Genomic DNA, 12,114 nt, shown 5'->3' on the forward strand with positions numbered 1-12,114 from the left:
TTCTCTCTCTGAGACAGAATGTGCCCAGGCGGAGAAGATTGACATCATATCTTGTCCTGTGTAACTGTCAACACAGGACAGGATAGGACAGGGACCGATCATTCAACTTCAGCCGGACATCACTGGCCAAGATCGAATGATCCCACGGGGATCGAATTATGACACCCGCGGGTCGGCGGGCGCGTGCGCGCCCCCTGTTCGCGAAAACATTGGAAGCGCGAATCACGTATATATACGTGATTGTGCACAGTAGTGCCACCCTGCCGCAGTAAATGTACTGTGGCTGGTTGGCAACCGGTTAATAATCATAATAATAGTAATAAAAACAATACCAGTGTAATTTTTTTTTTTAACAATAGTAATAATAATCATAATAATATAAACACTACCAGTATAATTGTATAATTTTTTTTTTTCCAAAGAATCAGCTACTATAACTACTACAATCCTGAAAAATGCTAAAAATATATAATAATATTATTAATAATAATAGTATAAACAATACCAGTGCAATCTCTTTTTTTTTTCAACAGGGCCTGATCTAGCCTGTCTGATGTGGGGGCGCAGTAAAAAACATGAGGGGGGCAGAAGATGCGAGTTTGACAGGGCAGTGTATGGAAGTCAGTAGGGCAGCGTACAGAGGGGCCAGCAGGGCAGAGAGATAGAGACAGCAGTTTTTAGGGCGGAGTACAGAGGCCATTAGTTTGTAGGGCAGTTTACAGCGGGTCATCAAGGCAGTGTACAAGGGTTAGCAGGGCAGTGTAAAAGGGGTTAGCAGGACAGAGGATGATAGGTCAGCAGGGGAGTGTACAAGACTCAGTAGGGCAGTGTACAGGCGGTCAGTAGGGGACAAAATAAGGGTCAGCAGGGCAGAGGATGGGAGATCAGCATGGGAGCATACAAGAGTCAGTGGGGCAGTATACAGAGGTTCAGTAAGGCACAGGATAGGGGTCAGCAGGCAGAGGATGGGAGGTCAGCAGGGGTTATCAGGGCAAAGGTAGGGCAGGATAAAGGTGTCAGCAGGACAGATGACAGTGGTCAGAAGGGCAGTGTACAGGGGTCAGCAGGGCAGGGTACAGAGGGTCATCAGGATGGTGGACAGAGGGTCAGCAGGGTAGAGGACAAGGGGCCAGAAGAGGAGAGGACAGGGTCAGTACTGCAACATAGCAGCCAGTTATACACTGTACACCGAGGCTGTGTCTGTAAGGGAATTCGATTTCAGCAATGTGTTGAGCGGGGAAGAGGAGATCTATTGACTGCCCTGCGTGTGGTGCCAGGACAAGGTTGTCTAGCTCCCAGGGCGATGATGACAAACTAAGCCCCCCCCCATGTGTGAGCATCATGTCTCAGAATAAATTCCCCCCCCCACCCAAAAAAAAGAAAAAAGAGGACGAATCAGCATGTTCACTCCAAGCATAACTTCTGTCTGCTAGCCAAATTTTTCCCCAAACAACAATGCAAAATTTCCCCCTCCTCCCTGCATAAACCCCAATCCCATCACAAATCTTTGCCTCCCAATCCAGCCTCCAATGCCCCCAATTCCCTCATCCAATTACCCAAAAAAATCATCCCTCCATGCACACATCCACCTTCCTCTCAAATTTCCTAGCCAAGCACAAATCTCCCCCTAAGCCCCCATCCTCCCAACTTACAGTCTGGATGAGCGGTTCTGTGCTCTGCCCCCTCCTCCTGTCAGAACAGAGCTGCTCCATATAGCTGATGACACAGGATCGCTCTGACCATGGGGCTGTACACAGTTTCATTACCCCCCCCCCCAATCTACATTTACTGCTGTGGGAGATAAGGGGTCCTTGGAGGAGATAGGGACAAGTACTGAAACTGTGTCCCGCCTCTGAGTGTGGGTAAGGAACTCAGCAGTCTTGGGCGGCACAACTGAAATCTGGCAAGGCACAGCCCACCCCAGCACCCCCCTAGATCCGGCCATGTTTTCAAAGCATGAAATACTATAACTACTACAATAACAAAACAGCTAATAATAATTATAATTTTTTTTTTTTTTAATTTTCAAGGCATTAAATATTTTACTACAATCATAAAACAGCTAATAATATAAATTAATAATAATAAATTTTTTGTTTTTCATTTTTTTTTCAAAGCATTAAATATTATAACTAATACAATCATAAAATGGCTAAGAATATATAATAATAAAAAATATTTTTTTTAATTTTTTTTTTTTTTTTTTTCCTTTTGTTTTTTTCAAAGAATTAAATGCTATAACTACAACAAGCATGGCTAAATCAGCTAAACGTGTATGTTATATAATAATAATATTAATAGTGATATATAATTTGAAAAAAATATTATATACACAACATTTCTCATATACATTACAAACATAGCTGATGTCATCCAGGCATTTGAAAAAAGATGTTACAACCTATGGAACACAATATATTGCAATTCTATAGCACCATCATCATCAATGATATACCCAATCTGCATGTCTCCAATGATGGCTTGGTGTACATCCCCAGGGAGGAATGGCTGGTCGTCTTGCAGGTTGAGAATAGCAGCCCGGCAGATTGGACAAGTGTTGCTCTCTACAAGCCAACGGTAGATGCAGCTGGTGTGGAACTCGTGAGAGCAGGCCAGGATGGTCGTGTCCTCTCCATCTTCATAACCTGCCAAACAAATGGGACACGCAATTACCTCCTCCTCGACGCGCTGCTCCATGGCCGGAGGTGGGTGGTGCTCAGGGGCCCTGGCACGCTGTACCATGGCCGGAGGTGGGTGGTGCTCAGGGGCCCTGGCACGCTGTACCATGGCCGGAGGTGGGCGGTGCTCAGGGGCCCTGGCGTGCTCTCTTGGTGAGCGGCTCCGGTGGGTGGAGGCCTCCTCCCGTCTCCGATGACGCTGGACTCTGGACCTCGTCCGATGGGCGATGGGAGACTCTCCGTCCTCCTGATGTGAAGACCTTCCACGGGATGGGCGTCGTGAAGGTCGAGGCATCCTGGTGGTGCTGGATGACCTGCAAATAGCTAAAAATCTGAAATATTACCACTAATAATATAAAGAATTATATAGTAGTGATAATAGGAATAGAAATCCGTATAAATGGCGATAATCTCTGTCAGTCGCAGGAGACACGCTCTGATGCTGTGTATTGCTCGGCAAGCAGGGCAGCATTGAGGTGAGATGCAGCCTGGGGGCGGAGCTAACCTGTCTTCCTGCCAATCAGCCAATCACAGCCTGCCACCTCACACCAGCTGTCACTTTTCCGGCCTAGTTTTTTTGACTGACACTTGTACCCAATGATAAATTTGATATAATTTTCTTGATTTTCCATAGAAATCCAGTCATTTGGTCAGTTTAACGGTTATTCATAAAAGCGGCCACAAGATGTCACTAGGTGTGATTGTGCCATAGCGGTAATACCGCCTCCCGCCATAGATGTCTCCCTTCCCAATCAGCTCCAATACACATGATAGAGTTGTGCTTTCTACCCTCTGGTGGCCATTTTATCTAACGGAGAGGAGAGAAGAATGTGGGAGTGAGGGGAAGCCAGAGATACGGGCGGGAGTCATGGCGACCGGGGAGAGCCCGGCTGAGGAGGTCAGACTGCTGGGGGGAGGGAGAGGCTGGGAGGTGCCTCATGGAGGAGTCGGTGTTGGGGGGTATATTATGTATGGTGATGGACAGACAGCTGGAGCTCCACCATCACTTGTCTCCCCCCAGTGTTTCCTCAACTCCCCCCCCCCCCCCCCCCAGTGATTTCTCAACTACCCCCCCCCCACCTGTCCATAGTAACATGGCACTGTGCAGAAAGCCCCCCAATAACCCCCCAGCAGCTGTGTCAGACCCCCCCTGATGTCAGCCAATCATAAAGGAAATGAATCCAGAGCTCTAATCCCCCCCAATAAGAATTCCACGCCCCTCCTCCGCTCTTCATAAAGAGATCCGTGTAATACAATCATTGCAGAATAAAAAACATCCAAATATTACAAACAATGAAATTGTAACTAAAGGAGAAAGTAGTTAGTTTAGTTTTGGACAGAGTGGAGAAGGACTAGAGCCTCTGTCTGGTTTTTCTTGCTGTCTATGTCCCCGTTAGGGAGATCCCCCCTCTATTTCTCCTGGTTACCATTATCATCAATGGGGAGAGTAAAAGAAAAGCCCAAATTTTGGGTTGTCCCCAGAAAAGTAATAGAGGGGGGATCTTCCAATGGGGACTCCGGGGGGGGGGGGGGGGGGGCGCAAGGGTTTCCCTTAATTTGGAGGGATTTCCTCTCACTTCCTGTTTTGGCTATGGGACAGGAAGTGGAGGGAAATCTCCCCAATGGGGCACAGATGACAATAATCTGACGGGTTCTAACCCTCCCAAACATGTTGCCTATACTTCTACTTTAAAGCAGGATTGCGGTCACAAATGTTTGCCCCCCCACTGCATGGATCAGCTGCTTGTTTATTCTGGGGGTGAGCACAAAGCTCATACTTACCTGACCTGCACAGCTCCACTGAACGGGGAAAAAAAATCATTTTTACCCAGAATTCTGCTTTAAAAATGATGTCCAAATTGTGTCAAAGTGCTGCACAACAATCCAGTGAGCCCCGGATCGCACTGGTGCGGCACTGAAATCACACTACTTCAGCGCCATTTCCAAGCCGCATATCAGTGCGATTTGCACTGCCGATTTCATTGCGGATTGCAACCTCATATAACAGAAGTCTATGCAAGTTGCAATGAAATCAGCAAAAAGTAGTGTAGGGACCTTATTCATAATCGCTGCAATATGAGTCTCTGCGATATGAACGGTTCCATTGCCGGCAAGGGGGTGCAATTTGGACTCAACTTGTATCAAAGTGCTGCAATATTCACACTTGTTCCTGGAGTGTTTCTATCCATAAACAAAGAGCTCCACAACACTCTTCCCTTGTCCTGTACCTCACCCGTGTGCCTGAAGGAACTCTCCAGACATGAAACCCCTTCATTCCCGTTGGGTCTAACACACTTAAAGCCGAGTTCCAGTGGAATAAAAAAAAAAATAAAAGTCAGCAGCTCCAAAAACTGTATCTGCTGACTTTTAAAATACAGACACTTACCTGTCCCTTGGTCCTCGGCATCATCAGTGTGGTCAGCCGGCTGTGACAGCTTGCGGCTTCACAGCCGGGTGCCCGCTGCACTTTGTGAATGGTCCCGTAGTCTTCTGGGACCTGTCACGTGTCCCAGAAGACTACGGGGAGGGAGGGAGGAGGAGATCTTCTGCTTCCGATCGTCTTAGGCAATCGCACCAGAAGTGGGAGCGGGTACCTGTCAAATTCGGGTTCCTGCTCCCCAAAGGTAACAATTAGTGGTGCACCGAAATTAAAATTCAGGTGCTAAAACCGATACTGAAAATTCAGAATGTACGTGGCCGAAAACTGAAATGTCTGCATGTGTGGGGAGGCTCAAATTTATTTATTTTTTGTATTTCTATTTAACCGCATCCTGTCCACCCTATAGCAGAGGTACTGTTACAGGGTGGCACGGGTGTGCAAAATCACTTCTATATACGTGGTTTTGCAGTTCCGGGTAGGGGGCAGGCTGATCACTGTATTGGTGTCACTGGGGATGTCAGTGACATGAAGCCAGTTCCCCCCGGTGTCAGAATGCCTGCCGCAGTCCCGCTATAAGTCACTGATTATCACCTTTACTAATAATAATTTAAAAAAAAATCCCAGTATATATATACTGCCATTTGTAAACGGTATACCTTCACGTGAACCAATTAAATTACACGTATTGGGATTTTTTTTTGGCAAAGACATGTAGCAGAATACATTTTAGTCTAAATTTATGGCTAAAATTCTTTTACTGGATATGCTTAATAGCAATAAGTCAAAAATATTGTTTTTTCTCAAAATTTTCAGTGTATTTTTTTTAATCGCGCAAAAAATAAATGCACAGGGGATCAAATACCACCAAAAGAAAGTTCTATTTGTGGGGAAAAAAGGGTGTAAATTTAATTTGGGTGCAGCATTGCATGACCGCACAATTGTCAGTTAAAGTAACGCAGTGCCATAACACAAAAAATAGCCTGGTCAGGAAGGGGGGTAAATCCCCAGGAGGGCAAGTGGATAATGTGTATTTTTGTTTATTTTTTTTAACTTATGATTTTATTGCCATCACATAGAGGACCAATAGTCCTATGTGATAGTATATGAGTGACAGGTCCTCTTTGTAGGGGGGAGGGGGCAGGAGAGGAGCAGTGTATACAGTGAGGGAGTAGTGTATACACTCAGGTTCCCTCGCTGGCTGCCGCTATGTGTCAATGCCGGTTTTTAAATGTGATTACCGACTTCTTTTTTTTCCTTCACTATAGTTCCAAGAAGAACCTGTCATTCTGGCCGCTAAAGGAAACAAAGGGGCGGGGTCACTGGCGGGGAACAGTACTCCTCCCACTTATACCAATGATGAGTCACCATTCCTCCTACTGACCACAGATGCTACCTAATTTGTATCCAATATGAAATTTATATCCATTTTTTGAGACAAATAGAGCTGTCTTTTGGTGGTATTTAATCACCACTGTTTTTTTTTATTTTTTTGCTAAACAAACTAAAAAAGACAAAATTTTGGAAAAAAAAAAGTTTTTCCTTAGTTTCTGTTATAAAATGTTGTAAATAAGTAATTTTTCTCCTTCACTGATGTGCGCTAATGAGGCTGCACTGATGGGCACTTAGTAGGAGGCACTGATAGGTGGCACTGATGGGCATTGACAGGCATCAGTGATGGGCATTGACAGGCACCACTCATGGGCACTGAAAGGCAGCAATCATATATAGCACTGACTGGAACTGTTCGGCGGCACTGACTGAAATTGATAGGTGGCACTGAAAGGCAGCTCAGATGGGCACTGATATGTGGCATTGATGGGCACTGATAGGTGGCACTGATGGGGCTACACTGATCATCGGGGCACTGATCATCAGTGTACATGTCCCGTCTGAGGAATTCCGCTTACTGGCTCTGCTCTTCTCACGAGCTGTCAGCGTGAGGAGAGGAATGCCGATAACCGGCATTTCCTTGTTTACATGCGATCAGCTGTGATTGGACACATCTGATCACATGACAGAGTCGACGACATCGGATCTTTCCTCTGATCGGTGATCCGCTGTGTCCCAGGAACACAGCGCACCACTGATCGCCGTGTGCCGCCCGGGGGGCTCCCATGTGCAGTTAGAGTGGGAGGATATCATGTGATGTCCTCCCAGAACGAGAGAACCACCTCCCGCCTGTCACTTCCTTATATATTTCCTTTCTTTTAAATACCACCAAAAGAAAGCTCTGTGTGTGTTAAATGATAATAATTTCATATGGGTACAGTGTTGCATGACTGGGCAATTGCCATTCAAAGTGTGACAGCGCCGAAAGCTGAAAATTGGCCTGGGCAGGAAGGGGGTAAAAGTGCCTGGTAGGCAAGTGGTTAAAAAAATCCCAGCAACATTTTTCAAGAAAACAAGCTCTACTGCAAATGTAGAAATTCCATTGTTGAAACCATTTTCCACTGACAGAGGTGATTACAATGGTCCGCTTTTATTTATGAACGTAATACCTTTATCCCTCCTTTTGCTGTAACTGCTTGTGTAGCGGCAGTATGAGCTGAAGTTTGGCTTCAATTTGTTAGTGTATCAGAATCTGCTAGTATATGTAACACTCCCCTCCCCCCAAACTGACAGTGCTGCTTTCCTTGTGTGTACCTGTGCTCCTTCATCCAGAGTAGGGGCACTCCAATGCAGGAGGGGAGTTACTGGCAGGATCACCAAATCTACTGCATGCATCACATCCAAGGATTGGTACACTGTAATATATGACATTTTTGTTTTTACTCCTTTAGTCAGTGTGTTGTGCGTTTTTATTGTGCAGCTGTCTGTGCAGCACTGAACCGTTCGTAGGTATGGCTTTAGGCAGCATTACAATGAAACTGGACAGAACATTAACAGAACCAGATCTACAACATGGTCCCGTCCAGTCTGGAGTGGGAACGCTGTGTTAAGGTGCTCTCATCCTCACACTATGGCAAAGCCTTGTGTAGTTTGTGGAATGGGGAAATAATATCGGAGGGGATCCATTTCACTTTTCCAGGTAAATATCCTTCTCCAGAGTTTTCACATTAGGGGGTTGGGGGGGTGTCCTCACCCCTGTGTAAGCTCTGAGCAGAGTCATTGTAGCTGATGACTGAACACACACAGTGGGCAATAAAGATTGCCTGCTACTTGGGAAGGCACGCCCATTGCTTTCCTCTTCAAAGGGAAAAGTGCGGGTTTACTTACAGCTTTGAGCAAGAGAATGCCAGTCTGCTGTGGTTTTTATGAAGCTTTTATTTTTCTGTGGCAGGGAGGATGACTGGGTTCAGCAGTTGTGGACTTAGTTCCTCCCAGACCAGATTGTGATGGATGTGAGCTGGAATCTACCTGGATACCCTGACAAGGATGGATCGTAGAACCTACTGCTGTGTGAGACCATCAGCAAGTCCTGCAGCCAGAACCGGGCTCCTTTGGTTTACCGATCCATTCTTTGATATGCATACAGGCATTGCCGAGCTTATAGGTAAGTTTTAGAAGCCAAGACATGAAACTTTATTTACATTACAAAATCCCTCTTAGTTTGTACCTTTTAAGATCTCTTGTGAGACAATCGGTATGCTATGGTCCAATTAGCAAGATCTGTTTCCATTACTGCAAGAGGACTGACCGTCCCAATGGTGCAAGTCCTTTGCAGACTAGCTGCCATTCATTAGTTTTAGCACCGGTGTTTTCCAAAGTTGGCATGTCTCAAACAAAGCAGTTTGGTAGAAATTGCAGCTTGCAACGTTTGTCCCGGGGAAAGGGTCCAATAAAAGAAATTTCCTGAAATATTTAGCTGTAGTGTTTAACCGTGGTCCCAGCACCCTATAGCAGAAATACTGCTACAGGGTGGAAAGGGTGCGCAAAATCACGTGTATTTATATGCGTGATTTTGAATTTGCGGGTAGGGGGCGCACGCAGCCTCTGCTGTAAATCCCCCGGTCCCAGCCAATGATTCCCCGCCGGCACATGGACGGGGTAGAGACCTGTATGTGAACAACACAGATCCCTCCCCTGTCAGCTCCTGCTCACTGCTTTGTATGGCTCTGCATAGCAGAGCCATACAAAGCAGTGTGCTTACAGTGTAAAGCACACACACAGTGAAACAGCACACAGTTAACCCTTTGATCGCCCCACGTTAACCCCTTCCTGCCAAGTGCCATTAGTACAGTGTCAGTGCTTTTTATTATACAGTATTTATATAGCGCCAACAGTTAGCTCAGCTCTGTACATTACATTGGGAGACAATACATGAGACAGTACAATAACAATACAGTGCGATTCACGAGGGGTACGAGGGCCTTGCTCCTTGGAGCTTACAATCTAGGAGGGAGGGGATAGTGGTACGGGAGGAAAAGCTGTGGGGGATGGAGTGGTAGGAAGAGTGGAGGAGATCTGCAGTTAGCAGAGGGTGGGGTAGGCTTCCTTGAAGAGTTGGGTTTTTAGGGTGCTCCTAAAGGAGAGGAGAGTGGGTGATAGTCTGATGGATTGGGGTAGGGAGTTCCAGAGGATGGGTGATGCCCTGGAGAAGTCCTGGAGGCGGGCATGGGAGGAGGAGATCAGGGAACTAGAGAGTAGGAGGTCTTGTGAAGAGCAGAGAGTGGGTTTTGGGTGGTATTTGGATATCAGATCGGTGATGTAGTTTGGGGCAGTGTTATGGACAGCTTTGTACGTCAGTGTTAGCAGTTTGAAGTTGATCCGTTGGGCAATCGGAAGCCAGTGGAGGGATTGGCAGAGGGGGGTGGCGGAAATGGAGCGGTTGGTAAGGTGAATGAGTCTGGCCGCTGTATTCAGGATCGACTGAAGTGGGGATAGCCTGTGGTGAGGCAGGCCAGTGAGAAGGGAGTTAGCACTGATCGCTGTATTTGTGTCATTGGGGGTGTCAGTGGCAGTCAGTCAGTCGTCCCAACATACCCCCCCACCCCCCAGTGTCAGAATGCCCCCCGCAGTCCTGCTTTCAGTTGCTGATCGCCGCCATTACTAGTATTAGAAAAAAATTCCAGTATATGTACCGCCATTTGTAGACACTATAACGTAAAAGTAAACCAATTAATTTACATGTATTGGGATTTTTTTTAGCAGCACAATACATTTTGGCCCTAATTTATGACGGAATTTGATTTTTAAAAAAGATTTTTTTACTGGACATGTTTAATAGCAAAAAGTCAAAATTGGAATTTTTTTTTTATAGCATAAGAAATAAAAACCGCAGAGGCGATCAAATACCACCGAAAGAAAGCTCCATTTGTGTGGAAAAAAGGACATATATTTCATTTGAGTGCAGCGTTGCATGACCACGCAATTGTCAGTTAAAATAATGCAGTGCCATATTGTAAAAAATGGGCTGGTCAGGACGGGGTAAATCTTCTGGAGGGCAAGTGGTTAAAGTGATTGTAAAGGAAGATTTTTAATTTTTTAAAATAACAAACATGGTGGTTTTTTTTCACAGAGCAGCCCCGATCCTCCTCTTCTCAGGTCCCTCACTGGCACTGCTGGCCCCTCCCTCCTGCCAAGTGCCCCCATAGCAAGCAGCTTGCTATGGGGTCTCCTGAGCTGCTTCTCTGTGTGTCCATTTACACACAGCCGTGGCTCGGCCTCTCCCCCTGCTCTCTCCTTATTGGCTGTTATATACAGTAGCGGGAGCCTATGGCTCCCACTGCTGTGTCAGCCATTGAGGAGGAAGAGAACTGGGCCAGTCGAGGCTGTCTTGCACATCGCTGGATCCAGATGGGGCTCAGGTAAAAAGAGTTTTGCCTATAGTTCTACTTTAACAACTTGCCCTCCAGAGGATTTACCCCCCTTCCAGACCAGGCCATTTTTTGCGATACGACCCTGCGTTACTTTATCTGACAATTGTGCGGTCATGCAACGGTGCACCCAAATGAAATTTACTTCTTTTTTTTTTCCCTCACAAATAAAGCTTTCTTTCGGTAGTTTTTGATCTCCTTCACGTTTTTTATCTTTTGACCTATGAACAAAAAAGAACGACAATTTTGAAAAATACCTATATATTTTTTACTTTTTGCTATTAAACATGTCTAGTAAAAAAAAATTGTCTTTGCTAAAAAAAAAAAAAAAAAAAAAAAAAAAACACCCAATACATGTAAATTAATTGGCTCATGTGAAAGTTATAGCGTCTTCAAATAGCAGTATAGATACTGAAATTTTAATTTTTTTATACTAGTAATGGTGGTGATCAGCAAATTATTGCAGGACTGTGGCGGGCAGTCTGACACTGCGGGGCAAACTGTGCTTGGTGTCACTGATATCCCCAATGACACTAATACAGTGATCGGTGCTAATAAAACGCACTGACACTGTACTAATGACACTGAGCAGGAAGGGGTTAACTGTGCTGTCTTACTGTATGTGCTGTTTGTGTTTTTCTAGTATCACATTAACAGGCTTTGGAAGGTGAGAATAAGAGCAGCAAGTAGTGTGCAGGGGTGTGGAAACTATTTTTAAAAACTTCTTTCCCATAGACACGGTCCCAGTCTACTTGTCCCACATGACAATCTACTTCTCCTAATCAAAAAAAATAATTTGAACTAAAAGCATATTTAAATCTGAGGTGCTTTTCGGAAGGTCTGGGGCTTTTAAAAACGAAAGGGGCTTTATGGTGAACTAAATAAAACATTGCGCTTTTTATCTTCTTCTCGAGGAGGGGAGAGACCTTGCAGTGTGATGAGCACACATTGGGTGTTCGTCAGGAAAGAGAAGTGTCGGGCTCTTTTAATGCTCAGCCGAAGCGCATCTACTGAGCGAGTAAATGAGGCACCGGGCCCGGTGAGGAAATAAAACCTTTACTCTTTCAGGTTCTTCTCACAAGGAAGCACTTGGGTGCTCCGTACAATCACATGCTGAGCAGCCAAATCAAGCTCTGGTGTCCGTTCCATTAACGGATAAATCCACCTTTAAAAATAAATAAATACACATTTTTTGCAGGTAAAAAAAATACATTTACTGTTTTTTTCCCCTGGAAAGCATTGCAGCAGTGATCAGCAGATCGCAGGTGTAATGCAGGACTCCTGCAGACTGTCAGTGTAA

The 12,114-nt window shown here is 45.4% G+C and overlaps 1 long non-coding RNA gene across 5 annotated transcripts in view; it reads left to right on the plus strand.

The window, feature by feature from the left end:
* LOC149451045 (uncharacterized) overlaps positions 1-12,114 on the plus strand; it is a 92,745-nt gene that overhangs the window by 49,914 nt on the left and 30,717 nt on the right. Inside the window, exon 3 of one of the 5 annotated variants that reach the window (XR_016315164.1) lies at positions 8,339-8,551. The exons of 3 other annotated variants lie outside the window; for them this stretch is intronic. This is a non-coding gene — a long non-coding RNA (uncharacterized LOC149451045). Of the gene's footprint in view, positions 1-3,473; positions 3,577-8,338; positions 8,552-12,114 lie in introns of those variants that run through there. One more of the 5 variants, XR_016315165.1, reaches the window with a different exon arrangement.

The sequence above is a fragment of the Staurois parvus genome, unplaced genomic scaffold (assembly GCF_062004578.1).
Source record: "Staurois parvus isolate SC_StPar_1 unplaced genomic scaffold, SC_StPar_1.0 ptg000550l, whole genome shotgun sequence".
Classification (NCBI taxonomy): Eukaryota; Metazoa; Chordata; class Amphibia; order Anura; family Ranidae; genus Staurois; species Staurois parvus.